Genomic DNA, 24,170 nt, shown 5'->3' on the forward strand with positions numbered 1-24,170 from the left:
ACCGTGTAACTCCATGGTTTACTGTACAAAGCAGTGTTATTTCCTGGAAACAAGAATGGCTTGCTTTGCATATGTGCTGAGCCACCCTCAAGTATCATTGAAATTAGGAGCTGCATGCTCTCAGCACCTCTGGAAATCAGAGAATAATTTTCCAAATTCCTGTCACTCAGATAGCTCTAAACAAGTAGTTGTGAGAAGATTTTGTCACCTTTGTTTTTAGTGAGAGGCCTGCTCTATCTCCAGTGCCACACTTCCATAGACTTTCACAGCCAATATGTAAATCACTGATAACTCGCAGTGCACAGTAAAGAGGGAGGGTGAACCCTCTAGTCCAACTTCATCAACCTCTGCTGGATGGTTTTTTAATTCCCCTTTCTAATTCTGTGAAGCTGGGCCAGTGATATTTCATGCAGAGATTCACTTGCCTAAGTAGTTCTCTTTCACAGATCTACCTAGTGACCTATGTGTTCTAAGTAACCAGGATGCTATCTTCCACAGGGCTCGGGTTACTGCTTCTTTGAGAAGTTTGTCAGAATGTCCCCTCCCCTCACACCTGGTTATGATCCAGCTTTTACATTGTCGGCAAAATAGTTCTTGCTTTCAGTAATGAACACTGCTTTCCTCGAGTAAGCCTGTGAGTATTATGAGGTCTTTGATGAGGAAATGCTTCTCATCCACTTCAGTCATTGATGTATGTCATTTTTGGGTATGTGGCTGCAGGATGTGATTTGCAGTTTTGCTGTTTTTCTATTGAAAGGTAGTTTTCATCCCCTTCTCCAGACCAGTCAATGACAGCAGGAGGCAACAGTGATTTCCTCTGAGAGTATCTAGGATACTTCAAGATCGTGGTTAGAACATCTCTGTTAGATTCTAGTCTCTGAAGACAGGGTGTTGCTGTTATTTCTTGAGCAGTGCAAGGGATGTCTCATGGCTGTTAAGTCAATAGTTGGCAACACCAACCACTATAATCATTGTTGTGGACTGTGAATATGGAAAACAAGAAATCTCCTTACAATACACTGAGCCTCCATCTGCAGATGGACTGCTGAGTTGACAGATCTTGAAACTGGGTTAGTGATCCTTTTGCGGCAGGGTTTTTGATCTTGCAGCTGATTGTTTAGCGCTACTTGATAAAGCTAAATCAAGGAGCAACAGTTTCCAGGTATTTCTAGCTTATTGCTAAATACAGTTAACGGGTAGGACCAAAATTCCTTTTTGGGGGGAAAGGGAACTGTTCAGTTTCCTGGGTCCCGTAAGTGGTAGGTACCAAGCGGCAGCCTGGTTCCCGGGTCCCCTCTGCCTGCAGAGCTGGGAAACTAAGGCTGCTGCCTTCAGATTTCAGGATAAAAATCACCAAGGGCATGGACTGTAGGGATCAGGAGAATAGAAATGGTTTCTGTACATGGTGCTGTAAGCTTCTGTGTCACCTACAATGTAGGTTTGTCAGTGTGCTGGCTGAGCATTAGCAGATTGTAGGGCTCTCTTGAGGGCTTCTGTCAAATAAGGCTTTTTTAAATCCATTTTTTCATCCCAAAGTTAGATGGCCACGAAAATTTACAGCCACAATTGTCATTATATAACCAGTGGACAAATCACTCCTCTCAACTTCTGGCATCTCTGAGTCAGTGCTTAGGTTCATTCAAATGCTAGTACAGGGAAAATTGTATAGTGGAAGGACACTGTGTAAAGTTTCTATGGATAGTGGACTTTTGTCTCCAGTGTTGTTATTTCAACACTTACAGGGAGCCTTAAATTTCCCAGGGGTTAATAGCATAATGTGATTCTTAAGCAAGTGTTAATTTCTTTTCTCGCACTTTCTCCATAAGTCTTGAGAGAAATGTAATTTTGGCCAAATTTTTTAAAGTTTTGTAATTTCAGGATGCAGTCCTGTTTTACAAATTTTAGGTAATTGCTTTGTATGGGTCCCTCTCTCCTCTCTCTGTTCTTCAGATGAGAAGGAATGTTCACTGTTGGGTTATTTGCCTGCGGTTTACTGTCCTCCTTCTTGAGGAGTACACTTTTTCCTCTGGCTTCTGCCACTTTCTGGTCCCTGGAGTACCAAAAGGGGAAGTGCTGATCTGAGAGAGGTGCAGAGCTGTTCTCCTCTTAAGAAGTAATAAAGCACGAAAAAAATGCTTTGGTAAATAAGATTGTACCTGACAGGAACTGGACAGGTAGCAGCCCTGCCCAAGAGAACAGTCTTAGCACAGATGCCAGACTTTACTCTTGAGGGGAACATTAAATCTGCCTAGTATCCTTACAGCCAGGAAGTAGCATCTCTAAATAAATAAAACCTACTAACAGGGGTTCACTTAGGCTCAATTAGTCACAAATCAACGTAACTGAAAACCATGCTTCTTGTTGGTTGATACAGGGGTCCATAGGGTGGTTCAAGTACCACAACTGTTAAACTGTCAGGTCCTCTTATCTTAATCCTTCAGGTGCCCAGGGGAGAAAAGCCTTTCTCTGAGACATGGGAAGTCCCGCAAGTCATGGTGAGGGACACATCAGTGTATATTTCTACATTCAAGCCTCTGATTTTTCACACTAGCTGTCAGGTATGACTTAGCATGTCTTTGCATGTGAAAGCTGATAGAACTCGGCTGGAAGGGACAAATCTGTCAAGTGGAAATTTTCAGTTGATCTATCTGACATCTTACAGACCTTCGCTGATGTCCACACAAATCACTGTGTTAGTTATCACAGATATGGTCATGCTGTTGAGACAAATGATGCTTAAAATCCAATTTTGCTTCTGTGTAAACCAAGTAACGTTGAATTAAAATATTAGATTTCATCTCTAGGGCTATGTCTAGATTTCCAAGAATTGTCGGCAAAAGATACACACATTGCATAATGCATTTGTGTATCTTTGCCAACACCTCTCTCAAGAGAGGCTGTTCCAATATTTGGTCCATCCACACAGGGCCAAATGTCAGAACCGCCCCCCGGTCGAGATATTCCTTCTTCCTCATGGAACAAGGTTGTTGACAGAATGCTCCCAACCAGCAGATCTCTGCCAACAGGTCTGCAGTCTGGATGTGCTCACTGTCTACAAAACTTACTTTGACACAAGATTTGTTGACAGAAGCCTACAAACTAGACATAGGCTAGAGTAGGCAAAGTGTCCAAAATGGTCTTTTGTTCTTGTGTTGGTGAAATATCCAGCATTCTGAGATCTGGTCCATAACTGGGGCTTTGTAGGTTCTACAGTATTATGAAAAATATTAACAGAATCATATTGCACATAGCTATATATCACAGTTATTGTTACAGAAAACAGGCTACTCCAATAAAATAACACTTTTTAGTTTGCACGTTGATTCCAGTCTAAATTAAAAACACTGTGTGAATGAAATATTAAGCTTGAAAAAGCAAACACTCAGATTTCAAGAAAAAATAAAAGTTTGGGATGAATCTGAAATGTTAGTATTTTGTTGTTTAACATACATATTACATTATTGTTGCCTTTTGTCTGTTAATAACCACATTAAAATTACATTTTACAAGTCAAATAACAGTCGAATGCTACCTGAGTTTTAGGAAATAAAAGTAATAAAAAATGTCCAATCACCCTTTCAAAAATACTGAATTCATGTTCAGTTTTTAACTGTTATTGTTTTCTTTCACTTTTTGCACAGTTTGTAAACGTTGGTGCGAGGTTTAAAAACATGCTGAGATTCAAGTTTCTGGCTTTAGCGTTCTTTGAGTTACCACAGAATACAACCTCTCACTGGCTACGTCTACACATGAAGCCTAAATTGAAATAGCTTATTTCAATGTAGCGACATCGAAATAGGCTATTTCGATGAATAACGTCTACACGTCCTCCAGGGCTGGCAACGTCGATGTTCAACTTTGATGTTGCGCAGCACCACATCGAAATAGGCGCAGCGAGGGAACGTCTACACGCCAAAGTAGCACACATCGAAATAGGGATGCCAGGCACAGCTGCAGACAGGGTCACAGGGCGGACTAGCACTTCCGGGGCAACAGCTAGCCTCTCCCTTAAAGGGCCCCTCCCAAACACACAGACCCCGGGCGACGCAGTCATGGACCCCCAGCAGCAGCAGCAGCAGCAGCAGCAGCAGCAGCAGCAGCCAGAGATCCACCCAGCCCTCCCGGCAGGAGCAGGGCTTGCCCTGCTCCATGCCATGCGGGAGGCAGCTGAGCACCTCCTTGCTACACCGGAGGAGGAGCTGCCCCCAGGGCAGCAGGGCTCAACCCCCAACCCTGCAGCACCCCGTCCCCCCCGGCCTCACACGCCGGCGGCTGTGGAGCTACCCCACCAGCACCGACTGGTGGGAGCGGCTGGTGCTTGGGGAGTGGGATGACGACCGCTGGCTCAGGAACTTCAGAATGAGCCAGCAGACATTTATGGAGCTGTGCCAGGGGCTCACCCCCGCACTCAGGCACCAGGACACCGCCATGCGGCGTGCCCTCACAGTGGAGAAACGGGTCGGCATCGCTGTCTGGAAGCTGGCCACTCCCAACAGCTACCGATCCGTGGGACAGCAGTTTGGTGTCAGCAAGGCCACCGTCGGGGCTGTCCTCATGGAGGTAAGAGAACCCACGGGGGGAGGGCAGGGCAGGGGAGGGGAGGGGAGGCCAGGGCAGGGCAGAGGAGGGCGGGGGAGGCCAGGGCAGGGCAGGGGAGGGCAGGGAAGGGCCACGCACACCCTGCTCACCCCTCATTGGTGCTGTCCCATGTGCTTTCTCTGCAGGTTGTGCGTGCCATCAACGCCATGCTCCTGCACAGGCTTGTGAGGCTGGGGGACCCAGATGCCACCATCGCGGCCTTTGCCACCCTGGGCTTCCCCAACTGCTTCGGGGCTCTGGATGGGACTCACATCCCCATCCGCGCCCCGCATCACAGTGGAGGACGATACCTGAATCGCAAGGGCTACCATTCTGTGGTCCTCCAGGCCTTGGTGGACAGCCGGGGACGTTTCCAGGACATTTATGTGGGCTGGCCTGGCAGCACCCACGACGCCCGGGTTTTCCGGAACTCGGGCCTGTGCCACCGGCTGGAGGCGGGGACCTACAACCCCCAGCGGGAGATCCCTCTGGGGGACACCACCATGCCCTTCTGCGTCATCGCAGATGGGGCATACCCCCTCCGGTCCTGGCTTATGCACCCGTACACGGGCCATCTCTCCGCTAGCCAGGAGTGCTTCAACGAGCGCCTGAACCACGCGCGCCAGGTGGTGGAGCGCTCATTTGGCCACCTGAAAGGATGCTGGAGATGTCTCCTGACCCGCCTGGATGCGGGGCCCACCAACATCCCCCAGATTGTGGGTGCCTGCTGCGCCCTGCACAATTTGGTGGAGAGCAAGGGGGAGGCCTTTTTCCAGGGCTGGGCTGTGGAGGCCGGCAGGTCCGACGTGCAGCCACCCGCTGCCCCCAGTCGGCAGGTGGACCCTGAAGGGACCCGGGTCCGGGAGGCCCTGCGGGCCCACTTCGATGATGAGGCCGCGGGGTGAACTCTGCCAGGCCCCCCACTGCCCACCCCTTCCTCCACCACACTCCTGCCCCAACGCCCACACCATGGAGCACCCAACCGCACCCCCCTCCCACTTTTCCTGGACAAACGACAGCACGCACTTGTGGCTGTACTTAAACTGCTTTTTCTTTGAGAACTTTTTTTTTAACTATAAATATATAAAACAAGAACAAACTATATACAACATGTGGAACCAAAGTAATATGTACAAATAAAACAATACGAAGAAGCAAGTGTCCTCATTAATAAAAAGCAAACCAGGGAGGATAAAGGGGAGAACTATTTACATGGGGGGGACGGGGCAAACGGGGGGCACAAAATAATAAGTTCAAACTATATACAAGGGGGTGGGGCACGTCCCGGGCCCCTCGCCCCTACAGTCCGGCACTGGGCGTGGGCGGCCGGGAGCCCCGCCGCGGCCGCAGCCCTGTCTGGGGCTGGCTGGGGGCGGGCCGGACCGGAAGATATGCCCGGCGAGTCTTAGCTGGCTCCAGGGGTCCCTCGGCGCTCCGGCCCTCAGCGGTGGGTGGCGGGGCAACGGCGGACGGGACGGCGACGGGCGGAGCAGCTGGTGCTGCGGCTGGTGGAGCAGGCACGGCGGGTGCTGCGGCGGCCGGCGCGGCATGGGGGGCCAGGTAGTCCACCAGGTGGTTGAAAGTCTCCATGTAGGCCCCCCATGCCTCTTGGCGCCAGGCCAGCGCCCGCTCCTGCAGCTGCAGGTGCTGCTCCGCGACCTACAGGTGCTGCTCCGCAACCTCCAGCTGACGTCGGTAGATGGCCAGCAGCTGGGGGTCCGTCGCCGTCGGCTGTTGGTGGCACGGGGTCCGCCGTCTAGCCCGCCATTGGGCCGGTCGGTCCTCGGCCAAGGGGCTGGCCTGGAGCGATGGTCCCGGAGGGCTCTCCGGGACCACTGATGACTCGCCGGCGCTCTCTTCCGGTCCTTCTGATGGTGCAGGTGTGGGACACAGGAGAGGAGGGGGGGAAGAAGAATGGAGACAGGCGTTAGTGTGGGCCCCGAGCCGTGGCCTTTGTCCCCCCAGCCCTGTGCTGCAGGTTCCCCATCCCCGTCCCCGGGAGATGCTGCTGTGATGGATGGGGTTCAGATGTCCCCCTGCCCTGCACCCCGTCCCCTGGTGGGAGCGACTCTCACTTCACTCCACAGGGTCTGACAGCAGGAGAGGTTTCTTAGGCCAGAGATGCCCAGTTTCTCCCAGGAGTGACAGCACCAGCTGTCGGAAGAGACAGTCCTTCCAACCCGTCCTGGGGAGAAGACCCGAAGGGGGGCCCCTCTGGGATGCAGCTTTCCCCCTCCTCAGGCTGGCTGCCTTCCAGCTCTCCCTTCCCCTAGCCTCTGCCTGTGGCCCCCGCCCTCCCCCCCCAATTCCAAGCCAGCTTGGCTCCTCCCTCCTGTTGGTTCAGGGCAGAGGTGTCACCTGCCAGCTGTAGCCCCAGGATCCTCCTTTGCCCCTGGGAGCTATTCGGCTCTTGTTGCTCATATCTAGCCTGAGTCTCCCTTTTGCACTCCCCCCACTCCGTCACATGCTGTTGCTGCTGCTGTTGCTGCTGCTGCTGTGGGGTGTCCCACCCCCTCCTCCCTGGGGCCCCTCGAGGTTCCGCTCCCCCCTGCCCTGGGGATGGGGCATGGCACTGTCGTGCGGGGTGGGGGGGGCAGGGGCTGATGCAGTGCTGTGAGGGCCATGGCCCTGCTGTCCTTGGGGCCATGGCCATGTGAGCATGTGGGGGGCCCTGGACACATATCTGTTACCCCCCACCCCTCAAGCCCAGGGGTGTACACCAGAGGGGGGTATATACCTGTCGGTCCACTCCCACGGTCTGGAGATCCCCGGGGGTCGGAAGCCCGGCTGCTGCTCCAGGATGGCAGGAGGAGGATCTGCAGCCCGGATTCTTCAGAGGAGGAGCCCCCCTCCTCCTTCTCCTCCTCCTCCTGCCATGATGTCCCGGGGGTGGGCTCCAGGGGGGGCCCCCGGGGTGTGGGGCTTACCTCCGGGGCGGACTCCGGCTGCAGTGCCTGCTGGGGCTCGTTGGCCGAAGTATCAAGGGTGGTCGGAGGGGAGGAGGTGTGCCGGGGGCCCAGGATGTCCCTGAGCCTACTGTAAAAGGGGCAAGTGACGGTGGCGGCCCCAGATCGGCTGGCCGCATCCCGGGCCCGGGAGTAACCCTGCCGCAGCTCCTTCACCTTACTCCTGACGTGATCAGGAGTGCGGGCAGGGTGACACCGGGCAGCCAGGCCATTGGCCAGCCGAGCGAACGCATCCGCGTTCCGCCTCTTGCTCCTCATTACCTGGAGCACCTCCTCCTCGCTCCAGAGCCCCAGCAGGTCCCGCAGCTCGGCCTCCGTCCAGGAGGGGCCCCGCTGCTGCTTGCCAGCCTGGCTGCCCCCCTGGCTGGGCTGGCTGGCCTGGCACCCTTTGGGGGGAGTCCCCTGGGGGCGCTGGGGGGGCTGCCGGGCAACCATCGCAGGTGGGGTGGCTGGTTTGGATGGCTGAGGGACGTGCAGGCTGGCCGTGTGTCTGGGCTGCCGCCTGCACGTTCCCTCAGCTTCCTGCACAGGAAGGGAGGGGGAGGGGACCTTCAAGGGGCTGCTCTATGCGGCCACCATTGAACTGAGGGGCTGGAGAGAGCGTCTCTCAACCCCTCAGCTTATGGCCGCCATGGAGGACCCGGCAATTTCGACGTTGCGGGACGCGCAACGACTACACGGTCCCTACTTCGACGTTCAACGTCGAAGTAGGGCACTATTCCTATCCCCTCATCAGGTTAGCGACTTCGACGTCTCGCTGCCTAACGTCGAAGTTAACTTCGAAATAGCGCCCGACGCGTGTAGCCGTGACGGGCGCTATTTCGAAGTTAGTGCCGCTACTTCGAAGTAGCGTGCATGTGTGGACACGGCTATTGTGTATGGCAGAAACACTATTTCTCTCCCGCAACTCAAAAATGGCTCAGGTACAAGTTTCCCCCAGTAAGCTTACCCTGTCGCTGCTTTTGGTTTGGAAGGTTATTAGCCAGGGTTGGACACACAATGCCTCATGAGCCACATAGAGCTCTTTTACCATTAAAGGGGCAGCTCACAGAGCACTCCCCCACTCCCTGCCTTCTCCACTTACCAAACTGGAGGAGGTAAGAACTCAGACATTTGTCTTGCAGCAGGATTATGGGGTAAGGTTTTCTGCAAAGCAGAGAAGGGTGTCTCAGCCCTTGTACCCAGTAGGGTGCAGACCTCAGCCTTGCAAGACACACCTGCGGGAACTCAGGGCTTCAACATGAGCAGGGCTCAAGGCCCAGCTCCTGGTGGGTGCACCCCAGCTCTGGAATTTCTTAAGATTGTTGTATATGGCCCAGAGGATCAGTAAGTTTGGCCACTCCTCATGTAATCAAATGACAAATAGTGGTAAATTGAAAACTTGAGGTTCATCTTTACCAACAGAGGGAGCTGTTGGAGGCTTTTATTTTTATAGATCAGTTTACTTTTGCCTGAATAGGAAATGGTGAATCTGCATCTGCACTGTTTTATAGTTCTTTATAGCACTCATTCAGAATGAGTTTGTCTAAGGAGGATGGTGGCTTTGCTGGTGTCTTACAAATGACTGGATGCAGTGTGCACAAAGTAAGAAATAGTAATTCCAAAAATGTCAGGCAGTAAGAACAATCATTCACCAGTAAACTTTGGGGGAAAAAGAAAAATAAGTAACTAGACAGTCTACAGATAAAAGACACTTCATAATCTGTAATGAAATGCTCTTTACAAGTGAAAACAGTAAGTATGATGGGGCATTCTTCCACTGAAGGGAATGGATTGGAAAGACTGCATTTGCTTTTAATGGAGATTGGTTGGGGTCCTTATTTTTTGCATGCGTAACAGTTATCAGAAAAATTGTCATCATAAAAATACAACCTTTTAACAAACTAATCCATAGTGTCTTTGTAACTTTTACAGTAAATAGAAGCAAAGCCATCAATACTAATCATTATCATCATCAGTAACCATGGGCTCAGCGCCTGTTGGTGTCTGATGCCTCTCTTACTATTTGCTTCCATCTTTCCCTATCCAGTGCAGAGTGGTTTAGTTTCTGTAGACTAGCTCTGCACCAATCTACTACATTATCTATCCATTCTCTGTGGGGTCTGCCTCTCCTATTCGAACCATCCATTATGCTGAATACTAGGGTCTTGATTTTTCATTCATTGTTCATTCTGCAAACATGTCCAAATAGTTGTAGCTTCCGTTTTATAACCTTCTGCAGCAGGTTCTCCTTCAGTTGTATCTTCCTATATAATTCCTCATTGGTGACCTTCTGCCTCCATCCTATTCTCAGAATCTTTCTATAACAACTCCTTTCAAATGCCAATATTCTTCTTTTCTAATCTTTCGTTATCACCCATCTCTGTCATCCATACAACATGCTGCTGAATACACACATTTGCAAGACGCTCAGCTTCGTTCTTAAGCTAATTACTTTGCTTTTCCAGATCTTATCCATCGCCTTCTAACTCGCTCTTGCTTTCGCTATTCTATTCGCTATTTCCTTCTTACAGTCTAGATCATATGTTATGTTGCTCCCCAGATACGTGACCCTACATTTTCCAGTTCAATGCCATCCACACTGATCTTCCTTCCTATTTCCTTATCTACAAATACCATTGTTTTTGTTTTATCAATGATTGTAATCAGGCCATACCGCTTCCCTTCTTCGTTTAACACCCGCACCGTTTTCATTAGCTTCTTCTCATCTTCCTCAGTGATAACTATATCATCCACGAACCTCAAGTTGTTGATTGACTGACTGCTAATATAAAGTATGCATGCAACGCTAATTTGCATGAGTAGTACTTGCTACTTCTCCTGTCTGGAATATCCACATGAGTAAGAATTTCAGATTTAGGGTCTGAGATTAAGGATTTTCTTATTTTACACCTTCCCTTTAAGCATCTCTTTTTTTAAATAATAACAGAGAGAAAGCCGTGCTAGCCTATATACTATCAAAACAAAAAAGCAGGAAAGTAGCACTTTAAAGACTAACAAAATAATTTATTAGTTGAGCTTTCATGGGACAGAGCCACTTCTTCAGACCATAGCCAGACCAGACCAGACTCAATATTTAAGGCACAGAGAACCAAAAATAGTAATCAAAGTTGACAAATCAGAAAAAAAATTATCAAGATGAGCAAATCAGAGAGCAGAGGGTTTGGTGGGGGAGTCAAGAACTAGATTAAGCCAAGTATGCAAAAGAGCCCTTATAATGACCCAGAAAATTCATATCCCGGTTCAAATCTCGTGTTAATGTGTCGAATTTGAATATAAAAGAGAGTTCAGCAGCTTCTCTTTCAAGACTGTTGGAAAATTCCTCTTCTGTAAGACACAAACTTTTAAGTCATTGACAGAATGGCCCACTCCATTAAAGTGTTGGCTGACCGGTTTGTGGATCAGGAGTGTTTTTATGTCTGTTTTGTGCCCATTAACTTCTTGTCTAAGAGAGTTTGAAGGCAAAGCATCTGAGCATTGTTGGCACATGATGGCATATATGATGTTAGTAGAGGAACATGAGAACGTGCCCATGAGTCTGTGAATAACCTGGTTAGGTCCAGTGATGGCATCTCCAGAATAGATATGTGGACAAAGTACAATTTCATAAAAGCACTTATGATTGAAGTTTTAATTGTTTGCTATTATGTTGGGCAATATAGATGACTTTTTTTGCAGGGTGAGGTTGAGAATGAAAGGGGTTACTTTATGTCTAATTAAATAGATTATAAAGCCCAAACAAAATTATAAATAATCACGAGACCATCTCTGTCGTTCTCCTGCTCTAATCCAATTAAGTATTTAATATCTTCTCCTTGCCCCTAAACTTTTAGAACTCCAGTACTGTTCTCAATAATTGCCACATTTCAGCCTAGAGGTGGTACATTTCAGTGGTAGGTATACTGAATTAGACCTATCTGTACACTGCGTGGCTATGTCTACACTAGCTCCAGAGCTTTGAAAGGTGCATGATAATGAGCCTAATTAAAATATGCTATTTGGTTATAGGAATAAGGGAATCTCAAATTGTGGGAAGTCCTTTTGAAAAGGACCCTGTGTAGATTTGGTGTCTAATTTTCCCAGGCGTGCTTAACCCCAGTCTACTCTGTCACTCTACCCCTTCCCCTAAGGCACCCCACTCTCACCCCACCTCTTCTGACTCCTCCTCTGCCTCCTCCTCTTTCCTGTTTCTTTCTGCCCCTTTCACTTTGCATGCTTGGTCCCTGCAGCCTGAAGACGGCACTGGGAAGGCATCGATCAGTAGGCTCTATGGCCCCGGACACAGACCCCCTGGAATATCATTGATGATCTCTGGTGGGCCAGTGACCTCAGTTTGAAAGCGGATGCCTTCATGTATAGGAAAACAGAAAGGGCTGTAAAGTGTAAAGTACTAGGGTTTATATAAAGGAAGACTCTGCTGTTTCTGCTTTGGAAAACTGATATGAGTTAATATCAGTCGATCATTCTCTGACAACTGTCTGTCTATGCTTTACAACCCCCAGTCATCAACATGTTACTCATATGCTGCTGTGCCCTTATCGATCTCTAAACCTTGCATAGTGTCAGTGAATTAGTTCATTCATCTGTAATTGTGGTGGAGCTTTACCACAAATAATTATTAAGAGATTTTTTTTTTGCTGGTGAAAGCTTTAGTGTATTATGCTGAATTGAGTTTTGAGGGGTTCTCCCCCCTCTGATAACTGTTAGATATTGAGCAACCTAATCAGTTGCTGTTTCTGGAACACCTATCTGATTTTTCATTGCCAGTTGTAGTTATCAGTTGTTCTTTAAGTGGATATCTGCTTAATGTGGCGCTTCCCCCCCCGAATCATATCTACAGTTCTTTTATTCTAAAGTGCCTATCTTTGCTTTTTTCAGAGTTATCAAATGCAATAGTGATCAAGCTGGCTTGAGCTTAGAGTACAGCCTTGACTTGTAGCTGTCCAAGAGTGATGTATAGGATTGTCATCATGAGCTGAATTTCTCTGGAAGGTGTTTGTCTGATTTCCTTCTGTCTCTTTCTCTCACTTTCCATTGCTGACTGATCATCACTTCCATTTGCTTTGTATCAGTCATGGACACCCAGGAAGTGTAACTCAGGAGCCAAGGATAGTCTGTGGATTTTTTGTTGTGGACATCAGCTGCTCTTTTCCTCAGACTGTAAGAACTCTCTTTTGGGGGATGTCTCTGAGGCAGAAACTAGTGCAAGAAATGATTATTGTCTGCTTGTATTTTTATAACAAATATTAATGAATGGACACATCCTTGACTCCTGATAAGTTGCTAGCTTGTCCCATTGTCAAAGTTGAGACTCCCGTACACCTATATATTAGATTTGCAGATTGCACAATCTTAGGACAGGTTGACTTGTTTGTGTGGCAGCAGTGATTTCATTGTTGGCAATGTTAGATGTTCAAAAGTGGCAAATTAATAATAATAATCAGCATTTTAATGACTATGTCACCCATTAATGGTGATTACATATGCTTCCCATACCACACTATTGACTTTGCCTGATTCCCCTGGCACAATTTATTTATGAGGTTGTGTGTCAGCTCTGGGCTGTGATCATTGAATCATAGAACAATAGAGTTGAAAGAGACCTAAGAAGTCATCAAGTCCAGCCCCAAACCCAAGGCAGGACCAAACCCCATCCGATCAGCCCAGCCAGGGCTTTGTCGAGCCGAGACTTAAACACCTCCAGGGATGGAGACTCCACTGCTTCCCTGGGTAGACCGTTCCAATGCTTCACCACCCTCTTAGTGAAAAAGTTTTTCCTAATGTTCAACCTGGACCTTCCCAACTGCAACTTGAGACCTTTGTTCCATGTTCTGCCATCCGTGACCACTGTGAACAGCCTCTCTCCAGCCTTTTTGCAATCTTCCTTCAGAAAGTTGAAGGCTGTTATCAAATCCCCCCTCAGTCTTCTCTTCTGCAGACTAAACAGACCCAATTCCCTAAACCTTTCGTCATAGGTCATATACTTCAGTCTCCTAATTATTTTGGTCACTCTCCTCTGGACCCTCTCCAGTATGTCCACATCCTTCCTATAATTGGGGGCCCAGAACTGGACACAGTACTCCAGATGCGGCCTCACCAAAGCTGAATATAGAGGAATAATCACGTCTCTGGGTCTACTGGCAACGCTCCTCTTTATGCAACCTAATATGCCATTAGCCTTCTTGGCAATCTTCTATTGGCCATTGTACTTTCAGTTCTTGTTGTCATTAAAAAAAAACTGTCATTCCATTTTCTCTCAAATTTCTGACCTTTTTTTTCATCACTACAGGTTGGACCTCCCTGGTCCGGCAACCTCACGATCGGACTGTTCCCAGATGGGGGGAATTACTGGATATGGGGAAGTCCCTTGCCTTTGGCTCCCACACCAGTGGCTCTTCTCTGACACCAGTTGTGATGCTGGCCTCTGGCCCCATCCGTGCAGCCACCATCCCCATTAGGCTCCTGACCTGGCAGGGCCACTGGTCTCCTTGCAACTGGGCTCCCAGCCTGTCAGGTCTCCCAGTAGGCCTTCCAGCTCTCCTGTCACTAGGTTTCTGGCCTTGGGGCCCTTTGTTCCAGGAACATCTCTAATCTGGCTGAACCACAGATGTTGACAGACTGGAGACTCCCAGTTTTGGGAGGTGCAGCCTGTCATTCACATGATAAAACAATTAAATTTGTGATTCTTATCTAGAAGTAACAGTGATCACTATTATGTCCATCAGCCATTTTAGTTACATTGCATTAATCAAAGTGTTTCCACTACTGGTTTAGGTGTTCTGTAACACTAGACTTGACTGTCAGGTGTCATTGGCATGTTAATGATCCATTTTAGTTAAGAGAAAAAATACTGGATCTTACTAAAGGCAACAATAATCATTAATACTTTGTATCATTAGAAATCTTTCAACCAAGGATTTCCAAGTCCTTTATAAATATTAAAAAGTTCTTACCACCCCTATGGACATAACGATCTATATTTTGCACCTGCAATGACTGAAACTCTTTAGCCCATGTAAATGGGGGCTACCCAGCACAAGGTACCTAGCACATAGTCAACAACCACTGACACGTGCCAAGAGTGGCACACAAGCTGATTTTCATTGTCATGCAAGGCAGGAGCTCAGTCCCACCCCTCCTCCCCCATGCAGCAGGAGCTTGCTCAAAGTCATGCCTCCTGTGGACTAACAAAAAGACCAGCTAATGCTACTGGCCACCACCTAAATGGTAAAGTTCTGCATCTTAATTTATTAATGAAGCTATCGTAAGTAGAACTATTAGTGACTCTTAAAAGTATCACTGGCATTCAGACCACACATAGAGGTCAGAAGGTCAAATTTTGGCACTCTGCCTCAAAGATTGCAGACTCCTGACTTAATATGTTATTTTATAAGGTGTTGAGCAACCACTATTCCCAAATATCAGGGGTATCCGGTCTGCCAAACTGCAGGATGCAGGCTGTCACCATTCTGCGGCCCAGGTGGAATCTTGGCCACTTGAAATGTCTGTCTGCAGGAGCCATGTGCTCTCTGTACACTGCAAACCCATGGAGGGAGGCCTTCATGTGCTGTCTATGCCCCCAGCACAATCGCACAGCTCTTATTGGTTGGAAGCTGGCTAATGAGAGCTGCCTGAACCCTCTGTGGGGGTGTGGTAGGCAGGGAGCCTGCCTTGGTGGTCCTACTGGGCTACTGCCTGGGAGCCACTAAGGTAAGTTCTGCCCAGCCAGATCCTGCATCTGGCATCCCATCCCTTCTGGCACCCCAACACCCTGCCACAGGTCACAAACCAAACCCTCTGGACCCCTGGCCCAGGTTGCAATCACATATCAGACACAGCACCCCTTCCTTCACCCCAGTTCCCTGCCCCAGACCCTACATCTCCTCCATTAATATCATGGAAGAAAGAGGCCCTTGACCATTTATCAAATTCTTGGAGTGTTCCCCCTCCATCCAAAGTAGTTGCCCACTCTTGCCATAGACATATCACAAACTAGTTAACATCTGAATATTTGAGCCTAACTGACTTTCCCTCAGAAAGTAGTGCCAAGTTATTCTAAAGCTGTTTTTAAATACAAGGCTGTACCTTCTCACTAATAAACATTGGGCAGAGGATCTTGCCTTCTGAAAGATTATAGAAGAGTCAGTGCTCCACAGATGGTCAGAAAAAAAATCATAACTCTTTCTGTCCCTTTTCCCCTCTGTCAGGAGCTAGATCAGTTCATTTCCTGAACTAAGTATATGTAAATAATAGCTATACTGTTTCTTGCTTGGTCACTTAACTGCAAAGGAGCAGAGCAATTCAGAAACTGAAAAAAATAGCTCAAAAGACATGAATGAAAATATAAAACTAATATAATCGTCTGATCAAACCTGGTCTGTAATGTTCGATTCCACATCTCTCCTCCAGCCTGCCCCAATTTAAACTCATCTTGGATTATTTCCTGGCCCTTTTATTCTTCCTTCAAAATTTTTAATCCTTCTCCCCATCTTGCACTGGTATACATCCCTCTCTTACATTATCCTAAACTACAATGGAAGGATTATTTATTAACATTTCTTATAATTATAGCTGCATTACAGGTGGGAGGCAGTTTTTTATTATTTTTATTTCAAGGTTCCCAATCCAATTCAGTTGCTTTCACATCATCTGTAGGGAATATAGATCACTGAAGGCTCTTATCCTTGGGGCAGTTTATATGTTAATGAGGTAGCACACCTCTGTTGAAGATTATGAGAAGTGCTCTTCTTTTATGCATGTTCACAACCCTGGGGTTCCCACTGAAGGAACTTATTTTTGTTCGTCCCATTTTTTCTTAGCTTTCAGTTTCTGCTGGAATGCCCACTGTGATAACTGCAGTCTTGCAAGAGCTTGCAAAAATCTGCAGGCTGTGCAAAAAAATTTGGAGAAATATTTTGTGATAATCCTTTTCCGCTAGTGTTATTTTCCTGTAATGTACTTGCTGCATATTTTTGCATTTGGTAGCACAAGCAAAAATACCATCATAAGGTTGTCTGTAGAATTTTTGCAAAAGTTGGAAGTCTGCATTCCTTTTGGCAGCATCATAGGCTCAGTATCTGGAATATAGACTGGGGGAGAGGGTTTTTCTATCTTTGCTAAGGTAGGACCACTCTTCAAGTGATGTGATTGGAAGATATGTTCTTTTGAAATTTCAGCTTGGCAAGCTGCATTCCTGTAAATAACTACCATCAGAAACTTGGTAATATGTATGTTGGGAAACTAGGACTTTTTATTGGCTTCAGGCAAGGTATCAGTTCATGTGTTTGTTACTTTTGTTAGTCAACTACGTGGTACTGATGACAGCTAAGTAGAATTTTCTGCTCTGTGTCTTTTCACAGAACCATATATTTCCTGATCTTGACAGCTCTTTATTTTTAAAGAGGATGCTTATTTCTTCTGTTCTCCCTCTAAAGAGAAGGGCTGATCCTTTTATTTCCAAGTTTCCACTGGTGGGGCTAACAGTAGTCCTTATAGCAATATGTAAGTCTGAAATTTTTGCTTCACATGTTGTCTAACAAATGCAACCAAGGGAACACTTAAAAGGCCAGAAAGTCTATTTATGTAATTGGAGGAAATTCAAAGATTGTTCTCCTCATCTGGGCTTTAGCCCACTTTTTTTTCCCCCTTAAGGATATGGTATATTAAACAGCGCCTTAAAATCTGCTGGATAAAAAGGTGAATAAGCTTACACATGTTGACCTGATAGTTTTGCACTGTACTGACTGCTATAGGTCCCCTGAACAGCCACCAGAAACGAAATGAAGCGGAGGTATGGCAGGATTTCAAAACTCACAATTTTAGCAAGAGGAAGAGCATTTGGCAGCCGCAGAAAGTGCCAATATGTTTAATTTTGGAACACTGTTAGCCCCCACAAAAATCCAAATATGGGCATGGTTCTCTTCTAGTTTACAATAGTTTTACATTGATAACCTTGATAAAGTTACCTCAAGGTAAGAGAGAGGAGAACCGGGTGAAATAAGTCAAGAGTGGTTGATGTAGTTATAAGCAAATTCTGTACTCTTTCCTTTTCTCACACAAAGGAATTAACCCTTCCCAGAAGGGAAGGGGAAGTTTATTGTGACTGGACAGAGTCCCTGTTAGGTACCAAGACAACCAGCAGCATTTCTTATTTCTACAAAATGTTAACAGCAACTTCTATTTTAAGCTCACAAAATTTACTCGGTAGGGCACCATTACTGTTCTTTTCATATTTTTCATACCCGTTCTCTCTGACTCAGCCTTGATTTCAACCTTGAGGGCAAAACTTTCTCCTGGGCTGCCTTTGCAGTTGAAATCTAATGGTTAAATGAGAGAAACAGGATTTTAGTTAGATCATTAGTCGGAAGATCTTTTTCAGGATATTTTAAACTCTCTGGGTATGTGTACGCTACCGTGATATGTCAACAAAAGTTACTGTCAGAAGATATCTTCCGACAAAACTTCTGTCAGCACATTGCGGCCAGACAGTAAAGTGGATCAAAAAATTGATCTGCTCTGTGGACAGAGAGAGGCTGGATTGCCCTGCTGATCTCTCAACAGAACAGACAACTGGAAGCACAGCAGACAGGGCTGTCTGGAGACCCGGAAGGCCTGTGTGTTGACAGAGGGCCCCCTAGATCATCCACATGGCTTCTTTATCAACAGATTCTATTGAGAGAAGCATTCTGCCTCATGAAGGAGAGGCAGAAGACAACTGATAAAAGTGCCACGTTCTGTTAATTTACTGTCAACAGAATGCATTTTTAGTGTGCATGTTCCACAATTTTGCTGACAAAACTCTCTAGTGTAAACATAGCTGCCATGATTCTGAGATCAAATCCCAATTCAGACTGATTTCAACACTTCTAATTTTAGCCTTTTTCATGAGATCTTACTTGTGGCAAATTAAAATTAGTTCATTGATTATTTGACTTGTCGACAAATTGAGGTCTGTCAAGAACATGTCTTTCAGGTGATCTTAGACATTTTATCTTTTTGATGATTGCAAGAGGTTTTGTGCAGTGTTCACAGTGTAGGAGAAAAAAAGGCCAATAGCATGTTTAGATTCTGCAGTTCTATTTCCCCAAAGGTAGCACAAGAATATCCTGAAAAATGAAAACAGATTCTTCCTGCTCAGTTATCAGATATGTACTTGTTTAGACTCACTTACATTCCAGTGTTATTATTTTTCCTTGTCTCCTGTGCACAAGCATAGCAAATGTAGCAAGCTGAACTCAGCTCAAGTGTATCTTCAGATACCATAAATTTCATCTTTGTAGTATGTATCTATGAGAGCTCTTCTGAGTATCATTGCAGAGCAAGAACATTGCCTTGCAAATTCATCAGGGTGTGAGAGGCACAGTTGACAAGTTCAGGCACCTTAAAGATCTGTGAGGTTATATTCTAGATCTGCCAAAGCACAGCTTGCAGATATGCGTGTCAAGGTTGAAAAGGGAGACGTTACCAATCTTGCAGCAATAGGTATAGTGTGAAGCATTTTTGTTTGTTTGTTTGTTTTCCTTTATGTGGAATTATTATGGATGTAACAGTCCCCTGGGTGAAATATGCTGGCTAGCATGTGGGGCAGATGATAAACTGGGATAGGATAAATCCAGATAATGATTTATAAACATACTACTGCATTAAGAACAAACTTATTATTTTTAAGGCACTGTGTAAAGGAATTGTGAGAACATACATGTAGATGGGAAGAGACTGTCATCCTTTCTCTTTCAGAGGTCACATTTCTCTCTGTGAAGCTCAGAGAGTAAATGAATGGGCTGCTATATGTCCAATGCTTCATGTGCCATAAAAATTTTGATTATAATTGCACAAAAATCGATGATATTAACAGCAGCCTCAACTCTGCACTTGCAAATATGCATGAGGACAAAATTTAAATTTCCTTTGGGTTGATAGAGAGACACATTTCCCTTTAGACTTAAGAGTGAGTGGCATCAAACCTGCATGATTTCCCTCACGTTCCTTTGACATGTGTGGCCCTATTGCATGCTGGGCCTCTAAATATTTAATCTAAGGTCTTCGTCTACATCAGGAAGTGGAAAAATTAAGATGAATCAGCTAAACCTGTCAAATTAATGCTCATATGGTAAAAAGCCATAACGTTCTGTGTGAATGTTCTCACTCTGAAACCAGGCAGCCTAAGCTTGCAAAGTAAAACAGAAAACAAAACAAAACCCTCCTGACTATTTTTGATGTTTTGGTGACCATCTAAAAGCCCAACAATGAGCAACTTATATCTAAATTGCAAATGATGTGTGATCTTGAAACGTTGGATAACTCCCCCTTTACTATGTGCAGTGCATTGTGGGATACATGTGTGCTGCTCTTAAAATGAGGGTCACAAAAGGTACAGTTTGATGTTATTTATTAAGGACCATCTCATATTCACATGCCCTGCAAACCTTGAATTATTGAATTTTTTACCGAATTTAAAAAAAAAAAAGCTCTTCTTGCTCTTCTGGTTGCTGACCCCTGACCTGGAGGGTTAAGGTATACTGAACTAATGTCACTTTACTTTTGGATTGTGTCGACACAGGAATTGAATATGTTTTAATATATGTTCATAACTACATGGCTAAGTGCCCTAGTGTAGACAAGCCATGGTCTTAAAGAATTGTCTGCACTGCCCCCACAGAACTCCTCAGGGTGCTGCACTTCAGCTCCTCCATATGGATACTATGACTGCAAACAAAAAGGTTCCTACTTCACATTACAGTGTCACTCTTCCAACAAGTCTCTGTTGATGCAAATGAGGAATCTTCTAATTTACACTTGCAACACAGTGTTTTTGTTCACATTGCTTCTTTTAGCTCCATCATCCAAACTGCAGGGCAGTGTAAATATGCCTAATGTCAACCTGGCATCCAATTCTGTATTTTTTCAGGTTGAATTATAAGCATTTTTTATATCAGAGCAGAATTAAAATCAGTGGGTCAAATTTAAGATTAACATGAGTGGGCACAAGTCCATTGGCTTTGCTGGAACTGTGTCTGTTACTGTCAGCATGGATTTGGCTCAAGGCATGGAGAAAACAGCTTATTACTTCTGTGAAACACCAAAGGGTAAAATTGGAGGTCTTACTCTTTAGGATTTTATGCCAAAGTACAAGGGGAATGATTTCTAGTCTGGGGCTTTTGTTGTTTTTTAGTGGGGTTACCTGTCTGGGAAAATGAGATTTTCTGTGGGGGAATTTTTTTTTCCATAAAATACATCTGGGAGCATTTTTGTTTTTATTTATCCAAGTAAAAATAGTCACCAGCGAGATTACATTTCTTTAAAAAAAATTATACAGGCTTGTAGCTCTTGCAGAGCGAACCAAAGTTTTTGTTGTGGTCTAGTTAATTTTCCGCATAAATCTTGGAGCAAAATATTTTTGTTTTATAGAAAGATTTAAATCAGTTACATGAGCCACATATTGCAGTACTACCCTGGGACATCAACAGGAAGCCTCCTGAGAATCCAGAGAGCCAGTAGGAAAGTCGCAAGACTACAAGTAACTACCTAGCAATTCAGCAAAACCATCAGACTACAAATTAATCATTAGATGGTGCAGAGTTCCACCTAGATGGTTTAATCCCCATTTTCTTAGCCATAGAAATGTAAAGTGGCTTTCCTTTAGGGATTTATTCAAAGGCTGTAGCTATTGACATAAGGCCTTATACAAAGCTGGTGAAAGATCTTGCAGAAAGCTCATTAGAATCAGTATGAGACCATGTTTTGATTTCAGTGGCTTTGGATGAGGCCTGTGGTGCTTTATTATTATTTAAAAGTATAAATGTTGTTATTCTATATTATCTCCTGTTCAAAATGAGACTATCACCAGGGCTGGGGTATATTTTAACCGTGTTACTCTGTTAATATAGCTTTTCTCGCCAGCTAGCTAGTTTGGGAAATTCTTCGAGTAAGAAGCATTATTCAGCAAATATTGAGGGAACAGTAGGACTAGAAGAGACTAACAGAGGGATCATTTATTCCCAGCCCCCTGCTTCTTTTGCAGAACTATATGATGCATCATTCATGACTTATGTACACTATTTGCAGATATCTGCACAGTAATGACCCCTTAGTTACTGTGCTTCATAATCTATAGAGTTCTTTGTCTAGAATAGCACCTACGGGTTACAGGAATATCCCTTACAACTTGTGAAGAATAGGTGATATTTGGCCTAAACCCTGAGATCCCATATAGGAACCGTGTCACTATGACCAGGAGGTATTGTATTTAAAATCAAGCAGAATTAAAACACACTTGAGTCTACATTATAATCAACAGGAAAAAAAGATCAAGGGCGAATAAAGCATTCAAGCATTGGGGGATTTAAAAGATTGTGCTATTATAGGACCATACTCAGCAAGGTGTTCAAGAATGTGCTAGAATTATGAGAGACAAGGTGGGTTAGATAATCATCAAGACACGCTCTTGAGAACTCTGTGTTGATCAAAATCTTGTCACATCACCTTGTCTGTCCAGTAAACTGGGACCAACATAGTTACAAAAAAGCTGCAAACACTAATGGTTCTTGATTTGCTTAAGTTACTTAAGCATAAGCATGTGCCTCTTATGATAGGCTGAAATACGTTACTGTGCTGAAAACTTAGAACACAATTTTTGTTCTAAAATAAAACCCTTTTTTTTGAGGGGTGGGGGGGGGGCACTGAAAGGACTGGCTGTAATGTTGGCATCTGTTAGTGGTTTGGTGCTGTCAGATCCAACACTATAAATGTTATGTCTCTGCAATTTCTGTGTACAGCTGGGGTGACCACACTTAGGTAAAGAATTCCATATGAGAGCCTGCTGTTAAAAATCGAATTTCAATTGTTTCAGTACCTCACTCAAATACACCTATTGTTTTTTCAAACTGTACTAGGAAGATTGCTACCTTTAACTCTCAGTGGTAATTCCAACATTCTTTATTGTACTAGGTAAGCCAAAGTTCTGAGCCTGTCTGTACAAACTTAGTATTTTATTTCTTACTGAAAGATGTCGGTTAAATTGTGTTTGCCATTATGCTGCTCACAACCCAGATTAGTTTAACTCTATCTGGGAATTTCTCATAAGCATCAGTAGTTTTTACTAGCTGAAAGAATTTAGTGTAATCAGTGAATTACACCAATTTCAGTCCCACAGATAAATTTATTATATAACTTTGGTCTTAATAGCAGTCCTTTGAGCATACCACTATTAACTTTTCTTCACGCTGAAGAGTGGCCATTCCCTGCAACTTTGTATCACAGAGTGTAGTTCCAGAATGCATTTATCTTTCCAGATGCTCAGTTTTCTCCAGGAATCTCGGTGGAGAGTCTGGCAGGTTAGAAGCTGACACTGTAAGTTGCATATGACAGATATATTTGTGGGTGCGAATCTGCATTGTGATCTGAATTTTAAATATATCAGCTCTTTTTAAAAACAGGATATTGGTTTTGTTTAAACAGCATTGTTTATTTCCAATTAAATTGAAATAAAAGATTTTATCATGTTTATCATTATAAGTGACCTCCTTTAATGTTTTAGTATTAGAAGTTTGACATCCTGAACTCTGAAAAGGCTTTTTTTCTGTTACCAAATGTTGTCTTTTAGCAAGTACGAAAAAAATAAAATAAAAGATTTATTAGGGCACCGTAGGTCCTAGATGTTTGTGAGGAGTCCTGTGGTAATTTATAGACTAAGGTGTGGTCTATAGTAGATTAGGTTGAATTTAAGTGACATAGGTGAATAAGCAATCAGTCCACGCTACAGGGTCCGTTCTGACGACTTTCAGGACTCCTAAGGTTGACTTTTGTACTCCTGCTTTTCACACGTAGTAAGGCCAAAATTGACCTTGAATGGGTAGTGCAGACTGAGTGTTGTGAAATTGGATCTTCTTGGCCTCCTGGAGGGATCCTGTAGTTCCCCAGTGTAACCCCTCTGGCCACCCCTTTCAGCTCTGCTGCTCTCCAGATGTGAAGGAAATGGCCCGGGAAAGTTTGAATTTCATTTCCTGTTCAGCCAGTGTGGCGAGCGGAGTGGGCAGCACACCTCAGCAATACATCTTGTCATAAATTCCTAGCGTCAGAGACAAGCTCAAGCATGGAAGGAGATCTTAATGCTGTGTGGGGGAATGGAGCTGAGCGGACAGAGCTATGAAATAGCAAAAGACATACAGACATCTATGCCAAGATCTCACAGGGCATGTTGGAAAAAGGGATACACCAGGGATGCCCAGTAGTGCCGTGTGAAAATAAAGGCGCTCAGTCAGGCAGGCGTACCAGAAGACAAAAGAAGCAAATGGACATTCTGCATCATTATTACAGATGTACTGCTTTATAAGCAGCTGCATGGGATTCAAGGGTGGGTCTCAACCACTGTCCCCAACCAGTAAATTCATTCCTCCCAAGAGATTCTTCAGGAAGTCTCTGGCAACAGTGGGGAAGACATGGTGAATGAGAAAGAGGAGGAAGGTGACAGTGTCAGAAGTGAATGGAGTATCTGATCTCACCGACAGCCAGGAACACTTTTTGTGTTCCACAGTGGTTCCTTTATGAAATTCCTTTCTGTGTTTTAAAACTTATCTCATCTACAGTAAATGTCTCCCTAATGTCTGACCTTCACTTATGTTTTGTTGC

At 45.2% G+C, this 24,170-nt stretch overlaps 1 protein-coding gene across 1 annotated transcript in view; it reads left to right on the forward strand.

The window, feature by feature from the left end:
• PCDH11X (protocadherin 11 X-linked) overlaps positions 1 to 24,170 on the forward strand; it is a 381,583-nt gene that overhangs the window by 155,524 nt on the left and 201,889 nt on the right. The window lies entirely within an intron of this gene.

Source organism: Carettochelys insculpta, chromosome 13 (genome assembly GCF_033958435.1).
Source record: "Carettochelys insculpta isolate YL-2023 chromosome 13, ASM3395843v1, whole genome shotgun sequence".
Taxonomy (NCBI): domain Eukaryota; kingdom Metazoa; phylum Chordata; order Testudines; family Carettochelyidae; genus Carettochelys; species Carettochelys insculpta.